The sequence below is a fragment of the Rhinolophus sinicus genome, chromosome 15 (genome assembly GCF_057876585.1).
Source record: "Rhinolophus sinicus isolate RSI-liver-muscle chromosome 15, RSI-T2T, whole genome shotgun sequence".
Classification (NCBI taxonomy): domain Eukaryota; kingdom Metazoa; phylum Chordata; class Mammalia; order Chiroptera; family Rhinolophidae; genus Rhinolophus; species Rhinolophus sinicus.
Genome location: NC_142515.1, coordinates 107,481,334 through 107,494,859, shown reverse-complemented (window position 1 = coordinate 107,494,859; position 13,526 = coordinate 107,481,334). Strand labels below are relative to the sequence as shown.

General features: G+C 35.9%; 1 protein-coding gene across 2 annotated transcripts in view; it reads left to right on the top strand.

The window, feature by feature from the left end:
* Window positions 1–13,526, top strand: part of GLRB (glycine receptor beta) — a 56,142-nt gene that overhangs the window by 6,555 nt on the left and 36,061 nt on the right. The gene's annotated exons all lie outside the window — the stretch shown is intronic.

Below are 13,526 nucleotides of genomic sequence, written 5' to 3'. Positions count from 1 at the left end.
GTCTGGATTGGTTAAAGTCCTTGAAAATAACTTATATGATCTCTATGGACAAAATTTATAAATATGGTCTCAATATTAAAACTAGATGAGTTCATAGCTGTTTAATTAGTAGAACATCTTCAAACTGGATGATGTTTCCTGGTGAAATTTCGGCTTTATCATTCTCAGTATTTTATCAAAGACTAAAATAAAATATACATTAGGAAACACTCATCCAAACAGGATTATATATATATATATATATATATATATATATATATATATATATATATATATATATTCTATCTTCATAGAATATAAGTATATTGGATTTCCGAAGGTATGGGCAGTTTTTCAATTCTCCCATCATTCATGCATGAGAGTTCCAGTTGCTTCACATCCTTGTCAAAACTTGATTATTGTCAGCAGTCACTTTAATTTTAGCCATGTGATGTGGGTATAAAATATCAAATTGTTATTTTCATTTGCTTTTTCTTGATGATTAATGTTGCTGAGCCGCTTTACATATGTATATTGGACTTTTAGTTATCCTTTCTCGTAAAGTGCCTTTTCAAGTGTTAGCCATCAAAAAAAAAAAAAAAATTGTGTTGATTTTCTTACAATCAATACATAGAAGTTATTTATATAGTCTAGATAAAATTCTTTGTCACACAGATGTACTACAAATCTCTTCTCCAATCTTTATGATGGATTTTTTACTTTCTTAACAGTGTCTTCTGATGAACTAAAGTACTCATTTTTAATGAAGTCTGATTTATTAATCTTTTTAAATGCTTTTGTGTTTTATTTCAGAAATCTATCTCTACTCCAACATCATGAAAGTACTCTTTCAGGTTTTGTTCTAGAAGCTGTATTGTTTTATATTTCACATTTCTGTAATTCACTTCCATTTATTTTGTATGTATGTTATGCGATAGGGTCCAGACTCATCTTTAAAACAGGCACATAGAATTAATACAGCGCATTTATTGAAAAGGCCATACTTTACTAAATTGCGGTTGTACCACTCATCTGCTACCACTAACACCATGCCACTACAGATTATCTTATTACTGTAGCGGGATGCCTGTCCTCTAGCTTTGTTCTTCTTCAGGTCCTTTGTGTTTCTGCACGAATTTTAGAATCAGCTTCTCCTCCTTTTTCGTACACATGACACCGAATGCTGAGAATTTCATTGACATAGTATCGTTAACCCAAAACCAAACAGCCAAAGTGTGAGGCACCACCGTTTATTTGAGATCACAGAATTGTAATTCGAGGGCACAGATTCAGTCAGAAACCCAAATTGGTTCCTGATTACAGAGTGAAGGGAAGGGCTTTTCTTCTGGTTTTTTTTTTTTTTTTTTTTTTTTTTTTATGAATTTATGTTTTTCTTATGATTATGTGAATAGAAGAAAGGAATTTCCCTACATGTTAACAAACTGAGTTACTTTTTGCTATACATGGCTGGTTACTGATTCTATGTTCACAAGGAATGTCCATAATAATCAACAGTTCTTGTGGTCAGGATGTCTGCTTTCCTGTTAGTTTTACAAATAACTGTTTATAATATGATGTTGGCTTGGCCCAGTCCAAAGGTTATGTTGCCCAGTTTAAACATTCCAAAGGTTCAAGGGGCAAGACTTGTAAGCTGTTCCTTTGGAATGGCTGCTGTGGCTCTATTTTAAAATGGCTCCACTGATGTCAACTTTTCATAGTATAGATTCAATTTTGTTTTTAATTTGTATTCAAAAATTGAATTAAAAAGTCAACAAGGAAAAAAAAACACACATGGGAAGAAAAGCAACACAAACAAAGTAGGAATAAAGATATTTACCAGGACATTGGAATAACCACCTTTTCATAAATGTGGCTAGATCTGGGATAATGGTTATTTGAAACCATATCAAGTACAAACCACAGAATGGTATAGTATTCTTTAAGGAATAGGGATGGGGGACTTTTTGATTCCTGTCCTGTTGCCAATTACTCCATGAATCAGGGGTTGAGCTCCATGGGGCAGGTATTTTTGTATATTTTGTTTGCTAGTATTTTCCCAGGGCCAAGGAAATGACTGGTTATGGTAGACAGTCACTAAATATTTGTTGACTACTACCTGTGTAGTATATGTAGAATGTGTAATTCTATTTTAGTATGAGTTTTGTGGGGGAGAAATAGTTTCAACTCTTGAAAATTTACATTCAAGGAACATTTTCCCCCTCCGCCAGAACAATGTTAATAAAATACAGGTGATGATATTAATCCTGTCATTAATCACTTGGTAACAGTACTGGATACGATATCATTACCTTTAAAAATAAATTTCAAAGTCTATCACATGAACGTATTTTTGGTTACCTTTAAGGTTCTAAATTGTTTCATAAAATGGTGCAGTATATTTTGTATTTTATCTTCTAGATGCTCATGTAAGAACTTTTACATTTTGGCAGATACACAAGAAAATTGTTCTGGATTGTTAGCTTGAAACTGTTAAGGGTGACACTAAATCCGTCTGACTCAATTTTCCACTACGAGGTGTGTGGTTCTACCTATGTTCCCATCTCCTTCTATTCCCTTCCCTCCTTACAGCGTAGGAGCTCTCCTCCCATCTAAAGCCAACTCGTGCCCCCATCATTTAGATCTCATTGACTTCTAGTTTTTTGGGGGTGGGTGGGTGGGAGTGAGAAGGAAATCTGAAATTCGGATTAACTTTTTCAAGTTTTCCCACTCAACTGGATCTTTTAAAATCCACTCAGGTTTTACAACACAGACTAATGTAAAGAAAAGTGCAACATGTCTCCAAAACCCACATCTATAGTCACGCTTTCTTCTTTTCTAGCATCCAAACAGTCAAACTTTTCTTTTTCTGGGAGGAGGGATTTTTAAAAAAGTAGAATTGTTTTATTAATTTTCAAAGTTGAAGTATTTACGAGCTGTATCCAATGACATGTCATCCTGCTGGCGTTTACTTTGTTTACTTTTTATCTCCCTGAGTGCCAGATTCTCCTTAGAAGAGAGCCAAGAAATGAAACTTTGTTTCCAAACAATAGCTATGTAAATAGTTCAAGGAATCAGCCATTTTGTTCAGCCAAAAAAAAAAATAATAATAATAATTTATGTATTTTTTGTCTAAGTTAAATTGAGCAATAATGTTAGTTAAAATTTACTGTATGTATACACACAGTATGGTTTTGGGGAGGTTCACTGGAAGTTGTTTTTAAATTAAAATAAAAATTATTGTGGCATGGACACTTAACATGAGATCTACCCTCTTAACAGATTTTTCAGTGTACAGTACAGTATTTTTAACTATAGGACAATGTCATACACTGATGTACACCGATGTCTCTAGAACTTATTCATCTTACATGACTGGAATTTTACCTGTTGATTAGCAACTCCCCATTTCCCCTTACTCTAGCCAACCACCACTGTATTCTTTGCTTCTATGAGTTTGACTATTTTAGAAACCTCATATAAGTAGAATCATATGATATCTGTGCTTTTGTGACTGACTTATTTCACTTATCATAATGCCCTCAAGGTTCATTCATGTTGTCACATATGGCAGGATTTCCTTTTTTAAGGGTGATACTGTTCCATTGTATATGCATATACCACATTAGAAAAAAAAAGCCATTCATCTGTCAGTATCCATTTAGATTGTTTCCACATGTGCGTGGCTATTGTGAACGCAAGGGTCATGAGGGCACAGATACAGGGAGGAGCTGGGGATTAGAGCCCAATTGCTGTGAACTGAAGGGGCTGGGATGGAGCTATGATGAGCTCCACTTGTGCCAACCGCTGCTTGGTCCTCTGTAGTCCACAGGGAACTGACGTATACTGGACCCAGTCATTGTTCCAAAGCAGGTGAGATAGAAGCCAGTCCCTAAGATAGCATCTAGAAAAGCTGAGATATTAGATGTGAGGTCAGACTCTTTTCCTGGTCAGGGAGAAGCTGCAAGCTGAGGGTTCCCTCTGAATTATATCTGGGGCTGAGGATTATGGTGAGAGGTTATCTACACTTTCCCTACTGATTTCACTGCATATAGTTGGATGGAGAAGCCTCTCAACTAGTTTCTGGATTTCAGACAAAGGGAATTGATTCCTGCGTTGCTATTGAGTTTGTTGGTCCATTGGGGAAGGGAAGGTGCAGAGCTTCCAATTTCATCTTGCTGAAGTCACTGCTAGTCAAACTTTTCAAAGATGTACTCCCTTATTCCACTTCCTTCCCTACTACTCACTAGTCTCCGCTCCAATCTGGTTTCTGTCTCTTTCGCAGCTAAAAGAGCAGCTCTCCCTTTGGCTAAATCCCACGAGAGTTTCCAGTCCTCATCTCGACCTCTCTGTTCCATTTGGTCCTGTTAACCAATGCTTCCATAAAATATTATTTTTCCTTGAGTTCTGTTGACATCACACACTTCTGTATTCCCTCCTTCCTCTTAGGCAGTTTCTTGTTTGTCTTAACTGTTGGCTTGTTTTCTTCCATCTGGCCATGATGAGTTGGAGTTCCTCATGTTTCAATTCCATGTCTTCTTCTCACTGTAAATAACAAGTTTACTCACTCTTTTCTAACAAGTGACTCATCTGACCACTAGAATCATCTAAGGAGCTTTTAAAATCCTGATGCCTGGGCCTCATCCCAAGCTGATTAAATCTGGAGGTGGGGAGTGGGCCTAGGTATCAGTAGTTGCAGAACTTTTTAGATGAATTCGATGTGCAGCCAATACTGAGAATAACTAGACAACTTCATCTGAACCCACAGTTTTAAATTGATTTAAAGGTGAGGATACTTTTATATGAGAATAATCAACTTACGTTTGATTCTTAAGTGCATAACCAGCATCATGCACCGCATAAAGGAAATGCTCAAGGACTTTGTTAAATGAATTCAGAGATGACTAAAGTAAAAGAGAAGTGCAGTGTAATAATTGCATGATAGTTATGTTTCTGTTCTTTAAGGAATCTTATTATTTAGTTGGTCTTGTAGCCTGAATCTTCTCAGAGACAGACTCTGAGATGAAAATTTACATGCAGAGAGTGCATCGGTTGATGCCACTGGGAGCTCTGAAGCTGGGATGTCCTTCCAGAGTTGTCTCCATTAGTAGGAAGGGACTCAGATCCCTTCCTTTGTGTCCCCACAAGTTTTTTGGTGTGGGTTGCCTGCAGAGTAAGACACCTCCCTTCAGCTGAAGGCTGTTCCAGAAGAGACCCATCTCAGACCCTTAAGCAGGCACATTCCTGGCAGCAGCCTCCGTTTTGAGGGGGCGAGCAGGGGTGAGAGAATGGGTAGAATGCAGCACCACGGCCTCCACTACTGGTAGAGCTGGATCATCACCTGAATGGGATTTTAGAGATCACGTCATTTAAACCTTTGATTTAAAGGTGAGTATACTGAGGCTCAGAGAGGGTAAGTAATTTGTGCAATATTATGTAGGAATCTGTCTGGGGCTAGAAGGCCAGTCGTTTGACTCAGACAAGTGTTTCTTCAATTATACCCACACTTAACTTTATTATGTGTGTGACTGTGGGTTTATCTTATTGCCATTTCTATTGGACCAGAAGAGAAACATTTTATATTTATGCTATGCATGGAAAATTGACAAAAGGTAAGTACTGTTCCAGCTACAGTTAATAGCAGATTAAGGTTATTACTGTAGATTTTTATTTGCTGGGCCAGAATGTATTACTATTTCTGCATACTATGGTAAGTAATTACACAGTAAACATTTTGTTTGGATTGAGGTTTAATTCCTTATGTCATAAGGTTTGTATCAAATTAGAAAACTAATGAGAAATAGTGAGAATGTATAGTGTTTTACACTGTTTGAGAAACATACCATACAGATAGAAGATACTTATAGTACTCAAAGGACAAATGATCTCACATGTGATATGAAGTTCAAAAAGATCATAGCCTTTGATGAGATTTGGAAATTGCTAGTATCTAAAACCCAGCATCTCTCCAAATAGATGTTTCTACTTTGTGAAAAACATTTTTCTTTGAGCCATGGATGATGTAATTGCATAATTGAAGTTAGACAAGATTTGAAAATGTTTCTACAGGATCCAAAAGTTCCTTAAGCCCAACTGAGGGGAATAAATAAAATGAATCTTGTGGAACACTGTTCTTAATTATGATTCTTGGCCTGTAATAACATGACAGACTTTGCCACACACATACACATGTACCCATAAACACATTATTTTCAATAAATATAAACTAATTAAACTCAACTAATCATGTAAAAGATTTCACTGCCTGTATTCATAGACCTTCTGTTCACAGTTTAATCTGTGAAAACAGAATGGAAAATAAATACAGAAGCTGTCAAGAGAGATAATAATAAATTATAATTAGGAAAATGCAAAACAAATAAATATACTCTATAGTAGCCCCTCAATTATCTGGATTCATAAATAGATACCGACTTAGTTTCTTACTTGAGTATATAAAGTGTTTGTCTTTGTATGCATGTTTGTCTGATGATCTAGAAGAGTATCACCACTGCCCCGGAAATCCTCTGTCTATTACCTATTCATTTATCCTTTCCCCTCAACCCCTGGCAACTACTGATCTTTTTACTGTCTCTGTAGTTTAGCTTTGTCCACGATGTAATATAGTTGGAATCAGACATTTCTCCATATCTTTCCATGGCTTGATAGCTCATTCCTTTTTCACGTTGAATAATGTTCCATTGCCTGGATGTGCCACAGCTTATTTATCCATTCACCTACTGAAGGACATCTTGGGTACTTCCAGGTCTTGACAATTATGAATAAAACTAATACAAATATTTGTGTGCAGGGTTTCTGTGTGAACATTGTTTTCATTTCCTTTGGATAAATACCAAGGAGCAAGATTTCTAGATCTTATAGTAAGAGTATGTTTAGTTTTATAAGAAATCACCAAACGGTCTTTCAAAGTGGCTGTACCATTCTGCATTCTCACTAGCAATGGATGAGAATTCCCATTGTTCCACATTCTCATTTGAGTTTGCTGTTGGCAGTGTTCTGGATTTTGGTCATACTAATAGGTATGTAGTGGTATCGCATTGTTGTTTTGATTTTCATTTCTCTGATGCCATATGATGTGGAACATCTTTTCATATGCTCATTTGCCATCTGTATGTCTTCTTTGGTGATGTGTCTTTGGCCTTCTGCTCTTTTCTTTTCTTTTTTTTTTTACAGGACTTTATTGGGGAACACTGTGTACTTTCAGGCCTTTTTTTCCAAGTCAAGTTGTTGTCCTTTCAATCTCAGTTGTGGAGGGTGCTGTTCAGCTTCAAGTTGTTGTTCTTTCAGTCTTAGTTGTGGAGGGCACAGCTCAGCTCCAGGTCCAGTTGCCGTTGCTAGTTGCAGGGGGCACAGCCCACCATCGCTTGCGGGAGTCGAACCAGCAACCTAGTGGTTGAGAGGATGCGCTCCAACTAACTGAGCCATCTGGGAGCTCAGTGGCAGCTCAGCTCAAGGTGCCGTGTTCAATCTTAGTTGCAGGGGGCAGAGCCCACCATCCCTTGTGGGACTCGAGGAGTTGAACTGGTAACCTTGTGGTTGAGAGCCCACTGGCCCATGTGGGAATCGAACTGGCCACCTTCGGAGTTAGGAGCATGGAGCTGTAATCGCCTGAGCCACCGGACCGGCCCTCTTTTCTTTTTTTTTAAATACACTTTTTAAATTTATTTTAGAAGTGTTTTAGATTTATAGAAAAGTTGCTCAAATAGTGCAGAGTTCACAAACACTGCATGTAGTTTCACCTGTTATTACCGTCTTACATTACTATGGTACTTTTTTTACAATTGAAGAACCAATATTGATACATTGTTATTAACTAAAGTCCATACTTTCTTCACATTCCCTTAGTTTTTACCTAATCTCCTTTTTCTGTCCCAGAACCCCATTCCAGACATTACATTACATCTAGTCGCCATGCCTCCTTAGGCTCCTCTTGGCTGTGACAGGTTCTCAGATTATCCTTCTATTTAATGAGCATTACGGTTTTTTTTTTAATTAATTGTTATTAAATGTATTGGGATGACATTGGTTAGTAAAATTATATAGGATTTAAGTGTACAATTCTATAATACATCATCTGTGTATTGCACGACAATTTTGAGGTCTACTAGTCAGATATTTTGTAAAATGTTGCGCTATTAGGATTTGACTTATGTTTTTTCCTCATGATTATACTGGGGTTATGTGTTTTGGGGAGGAAGGCATATATCTATATGGACTCATGGATTTTATTTTATGGTTCAGAATATAACCCAATACTACTTTATTTTATTGCTCAAATTGTTCCAGATTTGGCCATTGGGAGCTCTTTCAATTGGTTTCTGTGTCTCTTTGCCATATTCTCATCATCCTTTTTTGTTTGTTTGTTTGTTTTGAGCTTATTTTCTGTCTACAAGATACCTGATTTTTTTTCTTTTCCTTTCCTCTCACTTTGGATGAGGATACCAGCATTTATTTACATCGAGGAGTTGTTTCTTAACCTGTGGTCCACAGATCCAGGAACCCTCAGCATTGCAAAGTTTGTGTGCATTTCTCAGGGAAGAACACAGCTTTTATCAGACTCTCAGTGGTGTCTATAACTTAGAAAAGAGGTAAAGAATCACTGCCCTAGAGAAAAGAGGAGGTATACTACAACCCACACATATTATATATTTTGCTCTTTCCTTGCTGTTTTGTACTTGCTTCAGTTCATGTCCATCTGAAAACTTCGTAGCTCCCACTCCCAGATTACTGATGTTGACATAAGCCATACCACATTCGGGTCTGAGAACTTTGACCATTGCTGTGGCATTTACAACTTTATGCAAAAGCAAAACAATCCTTTTGGGCTCAGATTCCTGGTTAGAGGGAGGAGATTAAGACAATATACTCAGACACATCAGTTTTGAAATGGAACTGTGCAGCATGGTCACTAAAGGGTCATGTAAAATATGAACGCTCTACAGTTAATGGAAAACTGAGCTTCCCCCTTTGGAAAGAAATTTCTGGATTTTTCCTTTAGAGCTGGAAAACATTACATCATACAGCTATATAGCCTGATAAATTCCTGCCATAACTTTACATATTAGTAATGACATCGGTTCAAGTTTAGGCAAGTGAACAAAAGAGATTGTAAAAGGCTTTTGATATAAAATATTATTTTCTCTAGTCATTTGATCACATTGCCTGAGTAGAGTAAGTTGTTTTCTTAAATTAATATCATATTTCCATGAAATAAAACCTGTTTTGTAATAATATCATAATTGTTGATAGATTTCTTGAAATAAAACAAAATGGCACAGTCGAATGAAACACTGGACATTCAGAATATCAAGATTCTAATAATGAAACAAGCATTAAGTGTGGGTGACCTGGTTAAAATCATTTAACTGTCCTTATCCCTGCGTATTTTATATAAATAATACTAGTCCCTTTCCAAATTATAAGGTTATGTGTAGTAAAGTGCTGATATAGGAAAATATACTAAATGCACATTGGTTTAGCTTTTTGGAAGAAAGTGGCATAGGTATCTAGGCTTTTAAAATGACTTTTTAATGTGTAAAGGTGACTTTAATGTTATTTAGTATTGATCAGCTAAAAAAGTATGATTTATCTATTTCTTAAGGTAGGAAAAATCTCTAAATCCATGTGTGTGAACATAAACTACATTGGATTTTACCTAACTTTTAAAATGTCTCTAAAATTCTAATATAAGAAGGGTGAACTGTTTATGTCAGGTTGCCTGCATCAGAGACATGAAAATGTATATTGATACAAATTAAGAATAAAAAAAAGGGGGGCATAGAATATTTCATATATTCCTTTATTTTAATGTCAAGAGATTTTTTTTTTTTTGTCAACCAACATTGAGTTATTGGTAACAAATTAGGATTTATTTTATTTTATTTAATTTATTTATTTATTTTTACTGTGGAGAGAAATACAAGCATTTGGAGACGTCTCAAGGGAAGAGTGACACTGATAAGTTGCAAAAAGGACAAATTCGGATTTTCCAGGACTAGTGATTTAAAAAATTAGTAAGACTAATAGAACGTAAGATGTAATATATATTAATGTCCTAAAGCAATGTAAAACAATATATGGATGGATGGTAATAAGAAGATAGAGAATATTTCACTTCCATTATGGCAGGCTTTTTGTAAAATGTTAACTAGAAATCAGTATTACCAGTTTTCATTTTTCATTCTTTTACCTTAAATAAATCTCTTAACCTTGCTGTGTCATCATTTCTGCATATCCTATGTACTCTATTGTTCCATTTACTCACCTACTGCTCACTCTTCTACCAGCCTGGCCTTTCTCTTTCACTCCGCTAAAAAGCAGGTCTCTGGGTGGCTAATATCATTTAAGCAAGTGAGTGTCGGTGATTATCAAATGAAAGAATGTAATGGACACAATGGTTGGTTCTCCAATATCTATTTCATACTAGACTATTGTCTGAGTCAAGTGTGATTGTTTCTTCCCCCTGGCCAGTGATTGGTTCAGCAATGTCCAGATCTGGGAAGCTTCTGAGGGGGCGGGGGGAGTCCTTTCTCCTAAGAGGACACCTCAGGAAGAAATGCTCTTCATCTAGAAATGATGTGTGGAACTGCTACCGCTATAGCATACACAGGTATTCTGAGGCTGAAGTCTACTTAGAAAAGCAGGCAGATGGAAAGTGCTTGAGCCAATGTGTATTTAATACTATAGAAGCAATTCAGGGAATTACAAAAATATAGAGGCCATGATTCCCTCAAGAATCATACAGTCTGTATCCTACCTTGTTGGTAATACACACGTGGATAGGAAAAGAAAGCACAAAATAATTGCCAACATATATTTATCAGTTTGTATTCATTAGAATAAGGTGGGATCATTGAGGCAAGATTTTAGAAAATCAATGTTAAAGGACAGGTTTGGTTTAGATTAATAGAATGAGGAGTGGAAGTTACAATATTCCAGGAAGGGGGGTTTATTCTGAGCGAGTGAGTGGGAGTTAGGATAAAATTTGGTAGAAATTTTTTTGAGTTAGAATGGCTAGAAAACAAGTTTGATTGACACAGCTTATGGAGTATAACTGGGTCTATTACGTAAACTGGAAATAAGTAGGCAGATTAATAGGAGAAAAGGTATGCAAATTTATTAATTTTTAATATTACATGTATAGGGACATCACAGCAAAAAAAAAAAAAAAAAAGTGAAAACCCAAAATAAGTCCTGAGATTTGAGAGCTTATATATCATCTTAATAGGGGGAGGGGAGGAGGGATATAAGCCACTTAAGGGAGAATAAACAATTTTTAGGAAAGGTGAATGGGCCCTTAGAAAAATAGATCAGTTATATGATAGTTTATGACAAAGTTTGTCTGGGTGTCGTGTCCACTTCTAGTCTCTTATCCTGCTATGAAAGTGTTTCCTATTTGATGAAATTCCTGGGGAGAGGATCTCTGACAATGGAGTGCCTTTTGGAGGATCTGTTTTTAGGCAGATAAGGACAGTTGAAAGAAAGACTCTCACTGCATTTGCTGATTTTCAAGTGCCTTTAGCTCAAAATGATCCTTATGCCGAAGAGACATATATTAGGGTGGCATATTCTTCCACCCTTCACAGCTGGAAGAAAAGTACTAGGCTGGAAAGTTCCCTACTACAAACTACTGTTAATTGTCATTATGTTGTCTTGTCCTTTCATTCAAGGAATGTACCTGTGAAGGATTTTATATCAAGAGGCACAATAATAGCAATCCTTAATTGAACCAATACAAGCATGTTTTGCTATTAATCAATTCTATTTTCATCCTTTGAATGAGAAACCTTGTAGATGAGTTTGAACACTAATTTGCTTCCTAATATCCAATTTTCCCACATACCCTCATTCTCTTTAGAGTTTTCTATCTTTGATAAGGAAACAGTTGGCTCTAAGGAGGTTACAGTTTAACCTACAATGAAATGGAAAATCTTATTACCAGTCCCCAACTCTCTGCAGATATGGTATTGGAGCTGAGAAAACCATGAGAAGCAATTTTAAAAATCTATATAATCCCCTGCAACTTTGGGAGGTTTAACTAATTGATTTTCATGTTTTTTTCTTTAATGTTTTGGACTTTGTCTGATATCTACTTGAAAAGTTTGTATCAATTCATAGTATTTTTAGATTTTTTTTCCAAATTTCTTAACATCAGTCATATCTCACATCTAGTGGTTGTATCTTAAGAGCAGATTGTATGACAATTAACTCAGAACAGAATTGCCTGATAGGTAAGAGCTGGAATTTCAAAACAGCCATGCCCAATACATCTAAATTTGCTTCATATAAATTAATATCATTTATAAAAATGACACTTTACCATATCAATACAGAGTGGACAGTGGTAGATGCTCCAAGTAGTTTTAATCTTCCTTGTGATTCTCATGGATTCTTTTTTTGTTTGTTTTGAGAAAATGATTATATGATAAGATTTCATGGGTGATAAAACAAACAAATAATAAACAACTAAACATTTTCCATTTGGTTTCTGAGAAGGTGTGGTTTGTGTCTTTTTTAAGTGCTCTCAAGCAAGTACCAATAGTCCAGATCCATTGTCCAAAGTTAATTGAAATAGAAAAACAGGGCAGTTTTACCGTTTCTGATAGTTGACACCAAATACACGCGTGCACGGACATATACTATATGTATGCTATATACAGATATATATATATATACTATATATCTATATATATAAAGAAAGAGATCGTAATATCTTATAGCTCTATAGAGTATAGAGATATACTTGTTTAATTTATCTGATAATAGAGAAACTTCTTTTACCAATTTCCCTAGTCAACCTCAAAACAAAAAAAACAAAAACAAAACAAAAAACAAACAAACAAACAAACAAAAAAACTGTGGAAACTGAGTTTATTTGGTAATAGTAAAGAACTGCAATTTAGGACAAGCAAGTTATGGTGAACCATAGGCAAGTACAAAGAGACAAAGTGAAGGTTAGCTTTTACTAGGTTTTAGGAGGAAATTGGGGAGGGTCGTTCATTGAAGAACAAGAGTTTGAGGTTGTGCTGCTTTATCATAGCTTGCAAAAGCGGTGGTTAGTGTATTGTTGCTGCGGCAGGAGCGATCCTCCTTCCTTTTCTTAAACGCAGGAGATAAAATTCCTGTGTGAAAAGGGTTGTCCTTTGTTGAAATAATTCTTAATATTCCTTCTTCCTGTTATTGTAGGCTGCCAAGAAGGGGTACTTGCGTGAGAGCACCCCCTACAGGGCTTCCCGACTCCATTTTAAATGAGGTTTCCTTTAATAAGTGTATTTATGTATTTTCACACCCCTTTGGACATATTGTACTCAATGAGAACATTCATTGTGTATTTCTTGGGCAGTTTAATTTTATAAATGTCTCTTGCCATACCATCCTACGGTATTCACATACTCCTTTGCTTAGGCAGAAGGTTAATGTTATTATACAGTCTTCAAACCTTTTTTTTTTTTTTTTTTTTCCTTTGCTGTTATCACATTGCCTGTACACCCTTTGTGCTTGTCTAGATTTCAGTTGCAGGTTACTTCAGG